At 44.6% G+C, this 17,204-nt stretch overlaps 1 long non-coding RNA gene across 1 annotated transcript in view; it reads right to left on the bottom strand.

Annotated features, from left to right (window-relative positions):
* Window positions 1-920: 920 nt before the first annotated feature.
* The window catches only part of LOC142790173 (uncharacterized), a 30,124-nt gene continuing 13,840 nt past the window's right edge, over window positions 921-17,204 (bottom strand). Inside the window, exon 3 of the long non-coding RNA XR_012889391.1 lies at window positions 921-1,051. This is a non-coding gene — a long non-coding RNA (uncharacterized LOC142790173). The remainder of the gene's footprint in view (window positions 1,052-17,204) is intronic.

Below are 17,204 nucleotides of genomic sequence, written 5' to 3' on the forward strand. Positions count from 1 at the left end.
GATTTTTTTATATTTCGCTTTTTATTGTCAGATATGCATTATTTAACCTATCTGAATGCCACTCATTTTCAGTACGCAGCCACTTTGGCCGACGAGAAATGGTGCTACATGCAGATGTCTCCAAATCCAGGTTATAAAAATGTCAGTTTTTCTACGGTTTGAAGCTTAGTTTCATATGGAGGCGTTATACCATTATTGTTTTGACACCTGTTTCTTTCAGTAAGCAGTACAACTTTGCCGTCTCTTTCTTTCTTTGTTTTTGAACCTGCAACTACGTGACCAGAAATACACATCTTTTGCTTAGAATACGTGTGTACCCTCAACTCTCAAAAGGGTGCAGTTACGGAACGGTATCATCTTACAATAAATAAATATACCAACCTCAGCATCTTATAAAATATTCTGATTTGAATCTTCAACGTACTGAAATGGACCTATAGATGAAGAAGTATGCGTATAATCATTGTCAGAAAGTGTGCCACAAACTGGACAACTTGCTCTTTATAGAGTTCGATCCTTACGCCCTGATATCTGGTAGGACTCCCCTGCTTCGGTGGTATAACCAGTGAAATGTTCTTCTTGATCACCTTGTTCAAAAGCATCCACTTCATTCAGCTCGCTGTTAGTTCATTTAGGGCTGAAGAGAAGTGAATTGGTTCCACGCGGCTTTTAATTTCTTACCCACCGAAATTAGGTGGCGAAGAAAGTTCGAGTGTTGCCAATGGGTTTTTTTTCTTTAGTATTCTTGACTCTTGTTTGCGGAATGCGAGTTTGCGTGTTGCATAGGATAACTAATAAAAACCTTCAGATCTGCGATGAATCCAAGCAAACTATAAATTCATACATTTAACTCTTCTCAATTTGTGGCTGTTCTCAGTTGTACAAAGCGTAAAAAACAAATACTCATGCTTTGCTGAATATCATTTTAATGTCTTTACAAGTGACAAAACAAAAGCCTTGATGACATGGAAAGGCCAGTGTAGAAAGAAATGTGATTGGCGCTATTATTATCCCGATTTTCGTTTACTGCCGAAGCGTCCTTTACTTTCTCCTGGAAAAAATCATAATATCATTTGATGTTTTAAGCCCGGGAATGATTATATGCATTATGAAAGTCACGCTAGTGAAGGGATCCACATACATCAACGACTTACCGTATAACGTGCACTGTCTCACTAGAGACCAGATTTCAGCCAAATGCCAATTTTGTTTTTTGCGTTCCTGTAGTGCCATTTTGATATATGAGTGAAAATTCGAGGTTGAGTAGGCCCTTTAAAGTGTTTTATATTACGTATACATGCCCACTTTTGGCTCCGCTTCTAAATGCCTATAATTGCCTATGAATGCCTATTTTCAAAATCAGTGGCTATATGATCACTATTTAAGATCTAGTTTCGCTTTCGAGAGCGGTTTCAGGCTACTATTGATGTCACAGGTCAACGTCAACCTTTACGAACACTGCGTAGTTCAAACATGTCCTCTGGTACAACAAGCTCCAAAAATTAAACACATCTTCCTGAAGGGAACCCTGATAGAATTCGAAGCAGCAGCGTCGCACAAGACGATTCGGCGGGCGATTCGGCGGAGGCTGCGTGGCGTTTTCGGGACGTTGCCGATAACGTTGAGGATTCACCGACGTTTGCCTTCCACTTTCGGCGCTTCCGCTCAGCTTCCTTAGATCGCATATTGACACGAGCATGTAGTGGGTTTGTCTGATGCGTGGCTGATGCGTGGCTAGTGTCATCATTATTTGTGTGTGTCGAAGGATGTGGTTGGCAGAAAAGACGACGACGAACTCGCGCTGCTCGATCGAAGCTGTTCCGCTGTTTGCTACACAGTTACTTGCACTAATATTAGTACCATGACAAACTTGTGGACGTGCTGTGTACAATTTCAATTCGCTAGTTTTAACTCAAGCCGCTGCAAGCTTCTGCCATCATTTCAACAATTCCAGAGGAGAACCTGGCACTTCGCCTCAGCCGCCACTTGCTAGGACTACCTCCTGAATTTGGTCTCTCGAGCTTGGCAAGAATGACCACCACAATGGCAAGTCACACGAAAGAGAGCAACGTAGACCAACTCGCATCCACCCCAAGCGCCGTCTACACAGCACGCACCCCGAAGCCGTTTTATGGTGATGTATTTGAGGGCGTAGATGACTGGCTAGACCACTTCGTTTGGCTCGCAGCCACCAACGAATGGAACGACACCAAGAAGCTTCGCTAGGTCTATTTCGCACTTGAAGAGAATGCTCGCATCTGGTATGGCAACCATGAGCCGTCTATCACCAACTGGCAAGAATTTCAGCGACAGCTATGCTAAGCATTCAGAAATCCCGAAAGAAAAAAAAAAGGCCAAGCAGGCTCTACAGAGCCGGGTTCTGAAGCCAAATGAAAACGTGGCTATGTTTGTCGAAGACATGTCATGCTTGTTTAAGCGCGCTGACTCAGGGATGAATGAAACAAAAAAAGCTCTGCTCCTACTGCGGAGTGTCAAGGAACAACTTTTCGCTGGACTCATACGCAAGCCCCCAACCACTGTCGATGAATTCATCGCGGAAGCTACTACCATGAGCACTGTGTCATCGCTTACTCCGAAGAAATCGGAGACTCGAAAGCCAGCTTCTTACTTGCGCAGCTCTCTCCCGGTCCTCGCGATGACAATCTCCGGTTAGGCTTGATGTGAACTGCGCACTCTCAACTTCACAGCAAGAAAGTCTTCGCTCACTCTTGCTTTTCTTCTGTGATTGCTTTGCCACGACGTCCAACATCAGACACCCGTCGCACAGCACAGAATCATAACAAAGCCCAGCGAAAGGCCTATTCGACAACATGGTTGTCGAGTTTCCCCGCAGAGAACAAGATGCTATCCACGACCAAGTACAACAAATGCTTGCTGACGACATCATTCAGCCATCTACAACCCCATGGGCATCACCGGTTGTGTTGGTGAAAAAGAAAGACGGCATATTGCGTTTCTGTGTTGATTATCGCGAACTGAACACAGTGGCAAAGAAAGACGTTTATCCACTTTCTCGCATTGACGACTGACTCGACCGCCTTAGAAACACCAGATATTTTTCATCCATGGATATACGCAGTAGTTATTGGCAAGTCGAGGTCGATGAGCGTGACCGTGAAAAGACCGCCTTCATTACTCATGACAAGCTCTTCGAGTTTAAGGTGCTTCCTTTTAGACGGTGCTCTGCTCCCACGACTTTTCAACGAATGATGCACACAGTTTCGGCCGGTCTCGAGTGTCAATCGTGTCATGTCTATTTAAATGACGTCGTCATTTTTGATCGACTTTCAAGCCGCACCTTCAGCGTCTTCGTGCAGTACTTGAGGGGCTACGAACAGCTCGCCTGTCGCTCAAGCCCGAAAAATGCCACTTCGGCTAAGAGGAGCTCAAGTTTCTCGATCTTGTCGTCAACAACGATGGAATTCGCCCCTGACTCCTAAAAAACACTGGCTGTCGCTGCCTTCCTAACTCCGATGAAAAACCCGACGTACGCCGTTTTCTGGGCCTTTGTGCGTACTATCATCGCTTCGTTGCAAACTTTTACAAAATGTCAGAACCCTTAAACCAAACTCACGAGAGACAACGTTGCTTTTGTGTGGGCCCCAGAACAACACGGAGCTTTTTGCGAGCTACGACGACGCCTGGAGACTCCTCCAATCTTGGGTCATTTTGACGAAAATGCCGACACTGAAGTGCATACAGATGCAAGTAATGTCGGTCTTGGAGCCGTCCTTGTGCAATGGCAGGAAGGTATCAAGCGAGTGATCACATACGCTAGTCGTACGTTATCAGCTGAAACGAACTATTCCACCACATAATAGGAATGCCTAGCTGTCGTGTGGACCATAGCCAAGCTCCAACCGTATTTGTACGGGTGACAATTCAAAGCAGTCACCGACCACCATTCCTTGTGCTTGCTTGCAGGCCTCAAAGACCCCTCAGGCTACCTAGCTCGATGGAGTCTCCACTTACAAGAATTTGACGTTACGGTGGTTTACAAGTCAGGACGAAGGCACACCGATGCTGACTTGCTTCCTCATGGCCGCCACAGCCTCCAACTTGGCTCAAAAACAGCGTGATGACAGAGAACTTCGCCCGATCATCGACTATTTTGAGGACAAGCTTGAAAAGGCACCACGAACGTTCAGGCGCACGATTTCATAATTTTTTCCTTTGTGACAACGTTCTGTACGAGTGTAGCTTTGGTCCCAACGCTCGAACCGCCCAACTGGTCATACCATCTGTGATGCGAGATGACATCTTTAAGGCATGCCATGACGAACCATCATTCGGGTATTTAGGGCTCACGCGTTCTCTCGCACGTATCCGCCACGCGTACTACTGGCCCAAACTGTCCCGCACGGACAAGCACTACGTGAAAACTTTCCAAAACTGTCAGCGTCGCAAAACTCTGCCCATGAAACCTGCTAGTCTTTTACACCCTGTGGAGTCACCCCGAGAACCATTTCAACAAGTTGGCATGAACTTGCAAGGTCCATTTCCAAAATATTCAGCGGGGAGTCGCTGGATAATAGTTGCGACTATTTAACCCGATTTGTGAAACACGAGCACTCCAGCACGGTACGGCAAGCGATGTCACGGATTTCGTCATTCATGCTGTCGTCCTCCGCCATGGTGCACCGGCCGTGGTTCTAACAGACAGAGGCACGGCCTTCACTGCCCAACTACTGGAAGAAGTGATGACACTCACCGGCACCGTACATCGCCGAACGACAGCTTACCATCCACAATCTAATGTATTATCAGAACGGGTCAATAAGACCATCACAGACATGAATTTCATGTATGCCGACGTAGACCATCGGAACTGGGACAGTGTCCCCTCTTTCGTAACTTTCGCATGTAACACCGCCGTGCAAAAAACTACAGGATTTACACCTTTCCGCCTGCGTCACGGCCGCGAAGTTACTATGATGTTAGACGCCATGCTCTTACCTGACGCATTTACGACCACCACCGAAAATGCTGAGCAGTATTCGCAGCGCGCCGAAGAAGTTCGACCACTAGCTCGCTTGCGCATTCGCTTTCAGCAGCAACACGATGCTCATAAGTACAACCTCCTGCACAGAGTAGTCACCTACCACCCCGGAGAAAAAGTATGGCTTTGGAGCCCCGTACGCCAATGCGGCCGCTATGAGAAGCTCTTGCGTCGTTATTTCGGCCCTTACCGGGTTCTTCAGCGCCTCAGCGATGTAAACTACGAAGTTATCGCAGAACCCAGCGTGCAGTCCTCTCGTCGTGGTTCCCAGCCGGACATCGTCCACGTGACTAGGATGAAGCCGTATTACTCTCACTGAAGACTTGTTCTTGCCTGCATACTTTTGAAAGCTTCGAGTCGATGCTTTTCGAGAGGGGAAGTAATAATACGAGCGTGTAGTGAGTTTGTGGCTGTTGCGTGGCTAGTGTCATCATTACTTGAGCGTGTCGAATGATTTGGTCTTCAGAAAAGACGACGACGAAGTCGCGCAACTCGATCGAAGCTGTTCGGCTATTTGCTACACTGTTACGTGCACCGATTTTATTACCATGACAATGTCGTCGGTGTGGCCGACGCGTTGAAGACGCTTGTGCTTGGCTTTCTTGGCTCTCGTCTCGTCCTTCTTACCCACGCACCCTCTCCGTTCTCGAACGGGATCGGTGTGCTTGACTCGCACTTCGCTGGTGTCGTTGGTCATTCCCTGCCGACGCTTGCATTCGGCTTGCCTGACTCACACCTTGTCGGCGTTGCAAACGTGACATCCCCAGTCACAAACGCGATCAGCTCTGCTAATCCTCGCAACGCCGGTGACGACGGCGTTAGGCCAAAGTGCTTCGGCGCATGTTTCGGCGGCTGAAGCAGCTTCGCTTTTCGGCATCGTCTTCATCGCAGATAAACGAGCTGAAAGAGTGTTCACTCGATGTGAACTCAAACGTTGCTAGCGGTGAAGAGGGTGAAGTGAGAGAGGTGACACGTGGCAAGCGCGAGCGCGCGGTAGGTGAGTGAGTCAGTGTGACGCACCGCGCTACGCGAGGGAAGGCTGACCTACTCGGCACCACACCAACACCTGCGGCGAGGCGAGTGCGGTGCGGCGCATTGGCACAAAGACACGGACGGACAACGTTAGACAGGCTAGTCGGAGAGCTGCTTCGCATCTAAAAAATAGGCGCTAGTTCCAGTGCAATGAAACGCGGTGGCCATGATACACCACGTCGCTTACATAGAGCGAGCGCTTGGAGCAGGAGGAGAGGTTAGAGTAACGAAAAGACGCAATTTCGGCAGCCCCCAAAAGGGAGCAAATCTAAGTGTCGGAAGAGCAATGAGGAGAAGAAAGTAAATATTAGAGACTGAAAGGAGGCTGGGTTTATGGCTGAGGATGCTGTTATTGGCTGCTACAGATAGTTGGCCAACGCTCCAAAGGAATAGAAGAACCGTCTTAAAGTCCTGGCTGCGATAGTGTGAACGAAAGGAAGGTCGCTCTGTGTAGCCGGAGGAACGTGGTGAATGAATGAAAACCACGGAAAGTTGTCAGGGGAAAGTAGGGTGTGGATCAAAAGAAAAAAAAATCCCGCATATCCACGAAGTGAATGATGATAAACGGGCTTGCTCCAAAGGCCAAATCTGGTAAGCCGTGAATTCTCTCTACATATGCTCAATCATCATCATATAAAGACGTGACACGACAGTTGTTGAGCTGTGATTGTATATACACGGTATGTACACAATGTTTATTATTTACATATCAATATATTATATAGATAATAATGCAGTAGATACATTTTTTGTTCAACAGCTTATTTAGGATCACATAAGCTCGGAAGAACACTTTTCGTTTAGTATATTGGCTTTGTGATCCGAAAAGTACACAGCCGAAGAATCTTGAAAAACAGAATGTAGTGGAAGGTCGCACAGGTGTCTTGACGGCGAGTCCACGCTACAGCCGCAATGCGAGCGCCTCGCGCAGCCACCTTGGCTCCTGTGGTGTTCAAAGTGGAGAGTGGTATTGACGCACACAGAATGATGTAAATAAATAACCCCATTCAATTAAATTTATGTCCGGTGAAATATACAGGAAGCGCGCCGACAGCGAGCGCTATACATAGGCGTGGCCACCTGGCTGTCTCCTACCAAACTAGAGCACGCGCCAAGAGTGGAGTGAGCATCAGATGGATGGATGGATGGATTGATGAATATGGCTGTACCCTTTAGATCGGGCGGTGGCTAGAGCCACCAAGCCGTTATACTTAATGAACCAAAAACTAGATTTATTTTTTATATTAAATAGTGAGGTTGAGGATTCGTATTTTGCAGCGAAGGGTTCAATTTTCACTCGGGCCTTGACTTTAGCCACCAATCAGATAACCTCCTTCTAGTTAATTCTGCCCGTTTAAAGTCTATTTTGTCCTCACTTTCCCTAAACCCCAGTGCTTTGAAAAACTCTGCGCCATCAACCTGAACTACAGGGTGAAGCCCTTTACAGAACATTATCAGGAGTTCGGTAGTTTTTTCTTCCTCTCCACACGCACTGCATACCATGTCTACCCCTTCGTGTTTGGCCCGACATGTCTTTGTTCGCAATACTCCCGTTCTAGCCTCAAACAGTAGAGAACTACCCCGAGTATTATCATAGATCCTTTTCTTGGTTTTTTCCTGCTTAAAAGTTCGATAGATCTCTAGTGCGGACTTCTTAATCAAGCCGATTCTCCACATATCGGTCTCAGCTACCTTCAGCTTCTTCTTAACCGATAATTCCTTTTGGTTTGGCGCCCTGCTATTTTCCAAGTATTTACCAGTCGATTTTCTGGTTCGCATCCGCCATTTTGTATCGATATTCTTCATGTACAAGTAGCTGAATACCTTCCTAGCCCAATGTTCCTCCCCCATTTCTCTCAATCGCTTCTCAAGTTTTATCTTGCTGCTAGCTTCCCTGCCCTCAAATGATGTCCATCCCATATCACCGTGCACTCCCTGATTTGGTGAATTCCCGTGATCTCCTAAGGCAAGCCTACCTATTCCACGTTGCTTAATTTCTAATCTTGTTTGAACTTCTGATCTCATGCTCAAGACCGCATTGTCAAACGTCAAAACAGGAACCATGACCCCTTTCCAAATTCCTCTCACAACATCATACCTATTGTAATTCCACAGTGCCCTGTTTTTTATTACTGCTGCATTCCTGTTATCTTTAGTCAACACGTATATTTCGTGTTCCCTTAGGTACTCGGCCCCACTGCTTATCCATACGCCCAAATATTTGTATTTGTCTGTTATCTCTAGCGTGACCTCCTGTATTCTAAGCTCACTACCTTCATTGTCATTAAAAATCATGACTGCTGATTTTTTCTTACTGAACCTGAAATCTAACCTATCTCCCTCATTACCACAGATGTCCACCAATCTCTGCAAATTTTCCTTGTTGTCAGCCATTAGCACTATATCATCTGCGTACATCAATGCTGATCGCCTGAGTGGTGGCGTACCGTCTAGTGAGCGTTCTTGAAACTAAGACCACAACTTCGCCTCTAGCGGGGGCAATGAGCACTAGCCTACACACCGGCGCAACGTAGAGAAACAACCCCCCAGCAAAGGGAACAAGTATCTGAAACACGGTTGATCCTCCGTATTAGGAATCGGTGTAACAAGAAAGTAAAACGTCTTCTCACAGAAGTAGCTTAGTGCTTACTTTGCTCTGATATAAGACATCTTAACAATGTCTCTTGATGTTCGACAGTTAAAGTACCATTTCATGGTAAACTTCTTCTATTGGAAACGAGCCGAATAAGCTGGGTGAGAGAAACGATGGGTTGTAGGAACTAATCGTGGATTTCACGGTTATGATGCATTAGTACACTTTACCAAGAATAATATGAGAAGGATTAGGTTGATATAAAGAAGGCTTCTCTTAAACCCTTTAAAGTAGGTGGCCATAGTGCAGTGCACTGCGTGCACGGCATTGTTGTTGCCGACCCAGAGGTCATGGGTTGGACTCCCGTTGCCGGCACGTTTAGATGCGAAGTAGCTATTTCACTAGCCTTTCACAGGCTACTGTGCATTTTCAGTAGCCAACTTCACTGCGCATGCTCACGTCTTGCTGCAGATGTTGGAGCACTACCAAGAAGGACTGAAAGCTGGGCCAGTTGGTGACAGTATTTACCATATTATTTCTCGCCACGCGAGAAATAGTTGAAGCATTCAATATCAAAAAAGGGGCGAAAAATTTATTAGCGTGCCTTTTATAGCCCTACACGATAGCGAAGCTAGATTCTTATATGGCACGATATGTTCAATTTTATGCTGTTGGTGGGTACACGTGTGACGTATCAAGGTATTCAGCGCAAAGCTTTTATGTCGCGGGCCGTGCGTCCGCGATATAGAGTAATAGTGGTAGTGATATAGTAGACATCTCACGTTTATTTTTTAAAATTTTCGCTGGCCCCGCCGCGTTGGTCTAGTGGCTAAGGTACTCGGCTGCTGACCCGCAGGTCGCGGTATTGAACCCCGGCTGCGGCGGCTGCATTTTCGATAGAGGCGGAAATGTTGTAGGCCCGTTTGCTCAGATTTGAGTGCACGTTAAGGAACCCCAGGTGATCGAAACTTCTGGAGCCCTCCACTGTGGTGTATCTCATAGTTATATGGTGGTTTTGGGACGTTAAACCCCACACATCCATCATCAACCAAATGTCCGCTGAATGGTGATATTTCTATATGATGAATATATGATTAAAAGACGCGAAATGGCAGTACTTGAAGTGTTCACTAGATGGACGGACGGACACAGACTTACGCACAGACGAACAGACAGAAAAGTAGACGGACGGATGAATGCGCGGATTGACAGACGGACGGCCAGACTAACAGATGCACGAATGGACAGATACATAGACGCAAGGATGGAAGAACGGAAGCACGGACGCGCAGTCGGACGCATGGCTCGACGCTCAGATGGATGCACGAACGTATGGCAGGACAGACGCATGGATGGGCAGACGCTCGGTTGGGCCTATTAACAAATGGAAGCACGGACGAATGATGGACGCACGAACGCACGGAAGGACAGACGCACGAATAGATGGACGGACGCATGAATAGACGCAGAGACAGAGGGCGGGCGCACAGATGAATGGATGCATGGATGGACGGATGCACGAACGGTTGCCCAGATGAACGCATGAACAGATGGAAGCTAGAACGAACTGACCGTCGGAAGCGCGGACAGAATGACGAACGCTTCGCCCTACTCATCATCATTCAGTCCCTTGATATGCTGCGATTTTAAGTGCGAAGCATTTCTTAGCGAACTTCGTTGACCTTGTGCGTGTCTATCTATGTGTCTATCTAGCGGCTTACGTTTGGGTGCTCTCGTGGTTACTCCATTTACTTGGTCTTGAATGTCGCATCACATCGCCAATTCGATGTTCTGATGAAAGATTCCATTCTCTTATCGATCATGTTCTAACTAACATCGACCTGCGAATTGCTGCAGACGATGTTAACACTGACCTTACGGATCACTTTCGTATTTTTGCAGTTTTCAATGTCCATTTCTCTGAAGTTCGCACCACATATTTTACCACAACTTTCGATACACATGATATAATTTCTACAATTAGCTCCACCGACTGATCTTCTCTCGATTTAATTCATGAGCTTATGGAAGCTTTTAGGTTTTTTGCGATGTTTTCACGAAGGCAGTTCCTTCCACCTCTAAAGTAATTGATAGATATGTGGGGTTTAACGTCCCAAAACCACCATATGATTATGAGACACGTCGTAGTGGAGGGCTCCGGAAATTTCCACCTCTAAAGTAGTTGGCTGTAAGAATTGATTCAGGTACTCGAAAGGCCCGTGGATGACCAATAGCTTACTAAAAAGCTTGAGGAAAAAGATAGTTTGTATAAAAAACAAAACACAGCCATGAATTAGTTCTCTGCTTATTAAGTACGAGAAGTATTGTGAAATTCTCACTAGCACTCTCCGGGAAGCGAAAAGGCGATACTATATACGAAGCGGAATCTATGTGGAATACAGGTAATCCTAAAACGCAATGAAAATATCTGAATCAATTTATGAACCGTAACTCGCCAGCGGTTATATCCACAATCGTACACTGCATCATTATTTTAAGCCAGCCTGCTGAGATTGCTAGCACGTTTTCCAATCATTTTGCATTATCTCAGGGAAGTGAGCCGTCAAGTTTTTAACCTAAAATAATTCTTTGTGTCATTCATTTTATCTTTTCCCAGTTACGTAAAGTGAGGGGCTTTCTACTATTCACAACGCTCGCAACATGAACCGTGAATTAGATGGTATTTCAATACGCCACCTGAAACTGGTTGCTGCCGTTGTTTGCGAACATATATGTGCAATAAATACTTATTTTTCAAAACTGGTAAATTTGCGCAAGTATTAAAACGTGTTAAGGTAATCCCAGTTTTTAAGAAAGGTCATAAAGAGCTGCTCTCCAACTACCATACCATTTTTATCCTCCCCTTCCTAAGTAAAATAATGGAAAAGTTATTTGAGTCCAGACTGATTCATTTGTGAGGTTTGACGTCCCCAAACCACCATACGATTATGAGAGACGCAGTAGTGGAGGGCTCGAGACATTTCGATCACCAGGGGTTCTTTAACGTGCACTCAAATCTGAGTACACGGGCCTACGCCATTCCCGCCTTCATCAGAAATGCAGCCGCCACAGGCGGGATTAGATCGCGCCTTTTTGGGGGTCAGCAGCCGAGTACCTTAGCCATTAGACCACCGAGGTGGAGCTTTGTGTCCAGATTAACTAAGTACTTAGATTAACTCTACATATTCAAGCCATTTTGGTTTCCGGGCCAGAAGTTCTACTAATTTAGCCTTACTTTGTCTAAGAGATTTGATTAATATCACTCTTGATGGGAATCAATTCGTCGGTTCCGTCTTCCTCTACCCTACTAAAACCTTTGACACCACTAGTCATTTTTTTTTGTATCGTAAGCTAGAAGCCTATGGGGTCACAGGCCCTGCTTTAACGTTTTTGAAGCATCATCTAGCTTGCCGAGTATTTGAGGTATACGTGCGTAAAACATTTGCTCTTCAAAATTACTAACCAGGAGTGCTTCAAGGTTTAGTGTTGGGACCTTTGATTTTTTTCTCTTTATAATAATAACTTGCCGGACGTCACGAATTTATGCCACTATGTATTGTACGCAAACGATACAACCATATCAGCACGGGATATACATATCTGAGTTCCTTACTAAATAAACTGAATATTGCAATTGTCCACATGTATAAATGGTGTAACACTGACGAACTAATGAATAACCTATGTGAAACAAACTTTTAGGTTTTTCACCACGATCGAAAGCCTTTAAAAAACTTTCCTTCTTTATCACTAGCAAATCATTCTATTCCCATGAATGACTCTTTGATAATTCTAGGTATGACATTAGACAGGATTTTGAAGTTTTATCTTCACATCAATCATTTGAAAAAGAAGTATCCTTGCGCTTATCAAGACAGGTCAGTATTTTTCACTTCCTGCATTGCTTTCAGTGTACTTTGAATTTATTCAGTCGCATAGTAACTACGGCATAATCGCTTGGGGTAACACCTATCATTGTTATCTTCATTCCATTCAACATATACAAAATCAAGCCATAAGCATCATAACTTGCAGTTGTTCGGGTTCAGATGCCTTTAGCATGCTTAATGAGCATAAACGTTTTTCTGTTAACAAGTTATTTCAGTATAGCATAAGTATAATGCTTAGAAGGTTACTTACTTCTCAGCTCTCCTATAAATATATTGAATGTAGCTCGCTCAAGAATACTAACCCCGCCATGTTTGCTTCTACTCATAATTACTTGCTACTACATGTTTGCACTGACTACGGTAAAAAAACATCTGAATTTTCTACCATTTATCTTTGGAATAGTTCGCCGTTAGAACCTAAAATTTTGTCCTCATTTTCACTTTTCAAAACACCAATAAAATCTTTCTTTTAACTCCTGATATTTCACTTTAGTAAGGGTATAAATACACACACACACACACACACACACACACACACACACACACACACATATATATATATATATATATATATATATATAATATATATATATATATATATAAATATATATATATATATATATATATATATATATATATATATATATATATATATATATATATATATATATATATATTCCTGCTTATCCTGGTTTATTTTTGCATTTTTTGTTTCAATTTTTCAGATTTTTTTTGTATTACTTCTGTATGTCGTATATGGCTTTCTATCGCATTGCTTTTTGATAATATTTTCGCATTGTGATCTTCGTTTTATTGCATTGTTTTATTTTTTTCAACTGTTCTACCATGTAGCTGCTTGCTTTGCCTTGTACAAGTTTCTTAATACCACCTGCTAAATTTCTGCCAAGTGTTTTCAGTTCACTTTTGTTGTACTTTTTAACTGAGGGTCCAGTTTTAAGCATTTTACTCTGGAACTCTCATCTGTATACAACTGTTATGTAATCGATGCTTTGTAAATAATTAAAACTGAAACAAAAACTAATTGCTAAAAACTCCAAAACTGTCGTACGTAACTTCAGCGCAGAACTCATTTCACAAATTGCTCTTTGAATTCTTAATAAACATCCTCCCACGCAAGACGTTGATTTCATATGGACGCCCGCGCATGTAGGGTTGAGTAGCAATAAAGCGGCTCAAGGAATCAGGGCTGAGTGCAGGCCTCTGATGGTGCCTATGACCACGCGACATTTTCCAGGACGAGAGATCACCTTTTGACCTTTAACTATATAACGGATCGCTACCGCCTACAGCGCATAATGTACCCCCTTACAACACCAAGCTTAACGCTACCATAAAATGCTATGGCACCAGTTACAGACCTGTACATTTCCTACCCTCACTTTTCGCCCTCCTAGAGATTCTGCAATATACCGCTACCCTTTCTGCATTTCTGCCAGCAAAGAGTTAACCAAGACCATATCAAGTGGGGTGTCCTCGAAATCGAACACCTGATTCTCTACACATTAATAGTGAGGAGAAACGGGAGGGTGCTCTGCACAGCTTTGCACCCGAGGCCGAGGACCATATCCTAGAATGGGCCAAGAGGGTAGCTCAGATCTGCGTTGGGTGGGCTCCTCTGACACACCATCACCAAATCTTTTCTCTTGAGATAAATGAAGTTTTATCCTCCTCTTTCAGCTAAAACCGTTTTTCTAGAACCTGCGTCAACGCCCGTTAAAACCGGGTCAACGCCGGGCACACCACTGCGGCTTCGAATCCCATCAGAATTGCCTTCAGGGAGATGATCCACAGCTTTCAGAGGCGAAGCTCCTTAAAGAGCGGGTCGGTCGTCCCCGACGTGTGCACTACGTAGCCACGTCATTCCAGGATTCACCACTACGTGATAGTTTTCGTTGGAATAAACCAATGCAGGTTTTATAAAACAGATGACGTCCGTTTAGTTTTATGATGAACAAGCAAAAGAAATTGTTACACTTAAGCTAGGGGGTGTTTTTAAGGGGGCGAAGCTTCTTAAAGGGACATATAACGACTTACGTCAGAGTGAAATATCAATATATGACATCTAAAATGACAATATTATCAACATCAGTGCTCTACTTACCGAGAAGTTAAGCTAAATGCACAAGAACAAATGAGCCGCAGCAGTATACATCCTCAAAATGATCCCGATGACATGAGACGGACAACCTACAATTCATCACTAGTACTCGATCTAGCAGCACTAAATAAAGAACCTTCCGTGCAAAAAGAGACGCAATTAAATGCTGCTGGTTCGTTTTTCTATGATTAATGGAAAAAAGAACCACCAGACGCTACTATTCGGGAATGACTCGTGTGATCCGAAAAATCAATTTTCGCGTAGTTACAATGGACAGCTGATGCCATCTAGCGGGGTGCAGTCGACCACAAAACGTCTGTAATCTCGGAGCCACTAATGGGAAGTTGATCATTGGCTGTTGTTGCTGCTGTGGTTCCCACTTCTTTTGGTCTGCTGCTGCTGCTAGCGCAGCAACTCCCGGCAACGTTGTGCGCGGCAAATGTAACTAGAGTCCGTCCGGTCGGTCCTCTTCTTGAGGTGAGTATTTTGTAGTGCGCTAATCTATTGTGGACTATAAAGTGTTTTTTGTCTCAAAATTAGCCGTTCCCTGGCACACAACTAACACTACAATGTTTCTGGACCACTATTTCAACAATGAACGTCGACTTAATAGTTGCCTTTAGTGCCCTTTGAAGCCATAAGTCATGCATCAGCGATGTATGTAGTAGTAGTAGTAGTAGTCGTCTCTTCATCATAGCAATGGGTAGCTACCTTCAATGGGTCCTTAGAATGTCCGTTGGATGGCGGTACTTCAATATGATAAATACGTGATGAAGAGATGCGAGATGGCTGTACTTGGAGTGTTTGCTAGATGGACGGACAGACGCGTGAACGGACGCCTGAACGAACGCAGGGACGGACGCACAATTGGACGGATGGACGCATGAACGCACGCATGAACGAAAGCATGGACGGATGCACGATTGGACGGATGGACGCATGAATAGACGTATGTACAGACGAATGAATGTATGGATGAACGGATGCACGCACTAACGCAGAAACGGACGCACGGATGTATGGACGCACAAACGGACCGATGGACGCATGGGCAGACGCACGAACGGACGCATAATCCACGGACTGACGGACGCTTTGCCCCAAATATCATCATTCACTGCATTGATATACTGTGATTTTTTTAGCTTTTGGTGTTCTACACTTGACGTTCTATTCTTAATGACGATAGTCTTTTTCGGGGACCTTTGCAGTAAAAATTGTGGTCTGTCTATCTGTATAATTGTCTGTTTCTGCGCCCTTAATGATACCTCAAACGGCCAACCCCAGTCGCCGTGCCCACCAGTATTGCTCAAGCTCCAGCGTTTATACTTGTGCGATTGTCAATTAAAAAAATAATTGCGAATATTTGAGGTACAATAGCAACACGTTGATGTTTTGTATGTGTGCCTTTATACTAGTGAAGGCACACACAAGTAATTCTAAGGACCGTAGCGCTAAACACGTTGTGCTGACATTGCAACGCTGTGCTCAAAAAAGCAAGTGTTACCAACGCTTCGCTAAAACGACACAGTGGTAGCACCTGCCCGTTGCTTTGCGTTCTACACATTATCGCCTTCGAGAATGGCACGCAACGCATCTTTCTCCGCAGGAGCACATGCCTCCCTTTGTTTTCGAAGATAACTGCCACGTGGCGCTCCTGTCTAACGTGCCTCAATGCTCCCGTTCGCCTCCGCTGCACGCTTGAGGTCCTCTGACGCAGCGCTTTCAGAATACCATTCACCGAGTTTCTCGAGCAGCACATCAAATAAGTGTTTTGTTCACTCTCTCCAGACGCAAGACTAGCGTGTTTTTTTCTTGTCGAATTTATTGCTTTGGCCTTTCCGCGAAGTGATCCGCAGTAACGTTCAACTATGTCTGTGAACACACATTTCACTTTCCTGTTATACCGACTCTTATAGCGGAGGAATCAGTCATGTTTTTTACGCCTTCTGCAGTATCGCGCACAACGTATGGAACGAAGTACAATGCCCAGCTAAAGGCTAACTCACAGTAAAGGCAATAGTAACTCTCTCGGTACCATAAAGGCACCCCGCACTGCCTTCGGTCATCGATATATGATCACCGGTCCAACACGTTGCTTAAAATTGAGATATCATTTACGATGCATTTCGGAGGTGTTAGTGGGGCTCGGGTTTGTTATGGCAGCAGCTATCTGCGCTTATGGTTTCCACTCTGATTGGACAACGTGCAACTTCTCAAGAAAGTTTCATTACATATAGGCGTAGCTTAAATGAAGTACACAGGGTGGCGACACTTGTCGAAGTTGTAAAAGTAATTATTAGGAATAGAAAAAAGAGGCATTTTGGCTTTCATACGCCTAGCGAGTAAACGTACGCGCATTTCTGTGCCATTTGAGATAAAATATTGTTCCGCTTGAAAACTTTATCTCATCATAATTACATTTCCGATTTGTTAATCGACGAAGCAAAGCGTTACAGCTCCGTGTGGATCTTTTATGTCAAGGGACAGTAAAGTATGAAAACACTAAATCATCACGTAATTTTTAGAAAAACAAAAAAGCCGGAATAC

This window comes from Rhipicephalus microplus, unplaced genomic scaffold (genome assembly GCF_043290135.1).
Source record: "Rhipicephalus microplus isolate Deutch F79 unplaced genomic scaffold, USDA_Rmic scaffold_75, whole genome shotgun sequence".
NCBI lineage: Eukaryota > Metazoa > Arthropoda > Arachnida > Ixodida > Ixodidae > Rhipicephalus > Rhipicephalus microplus.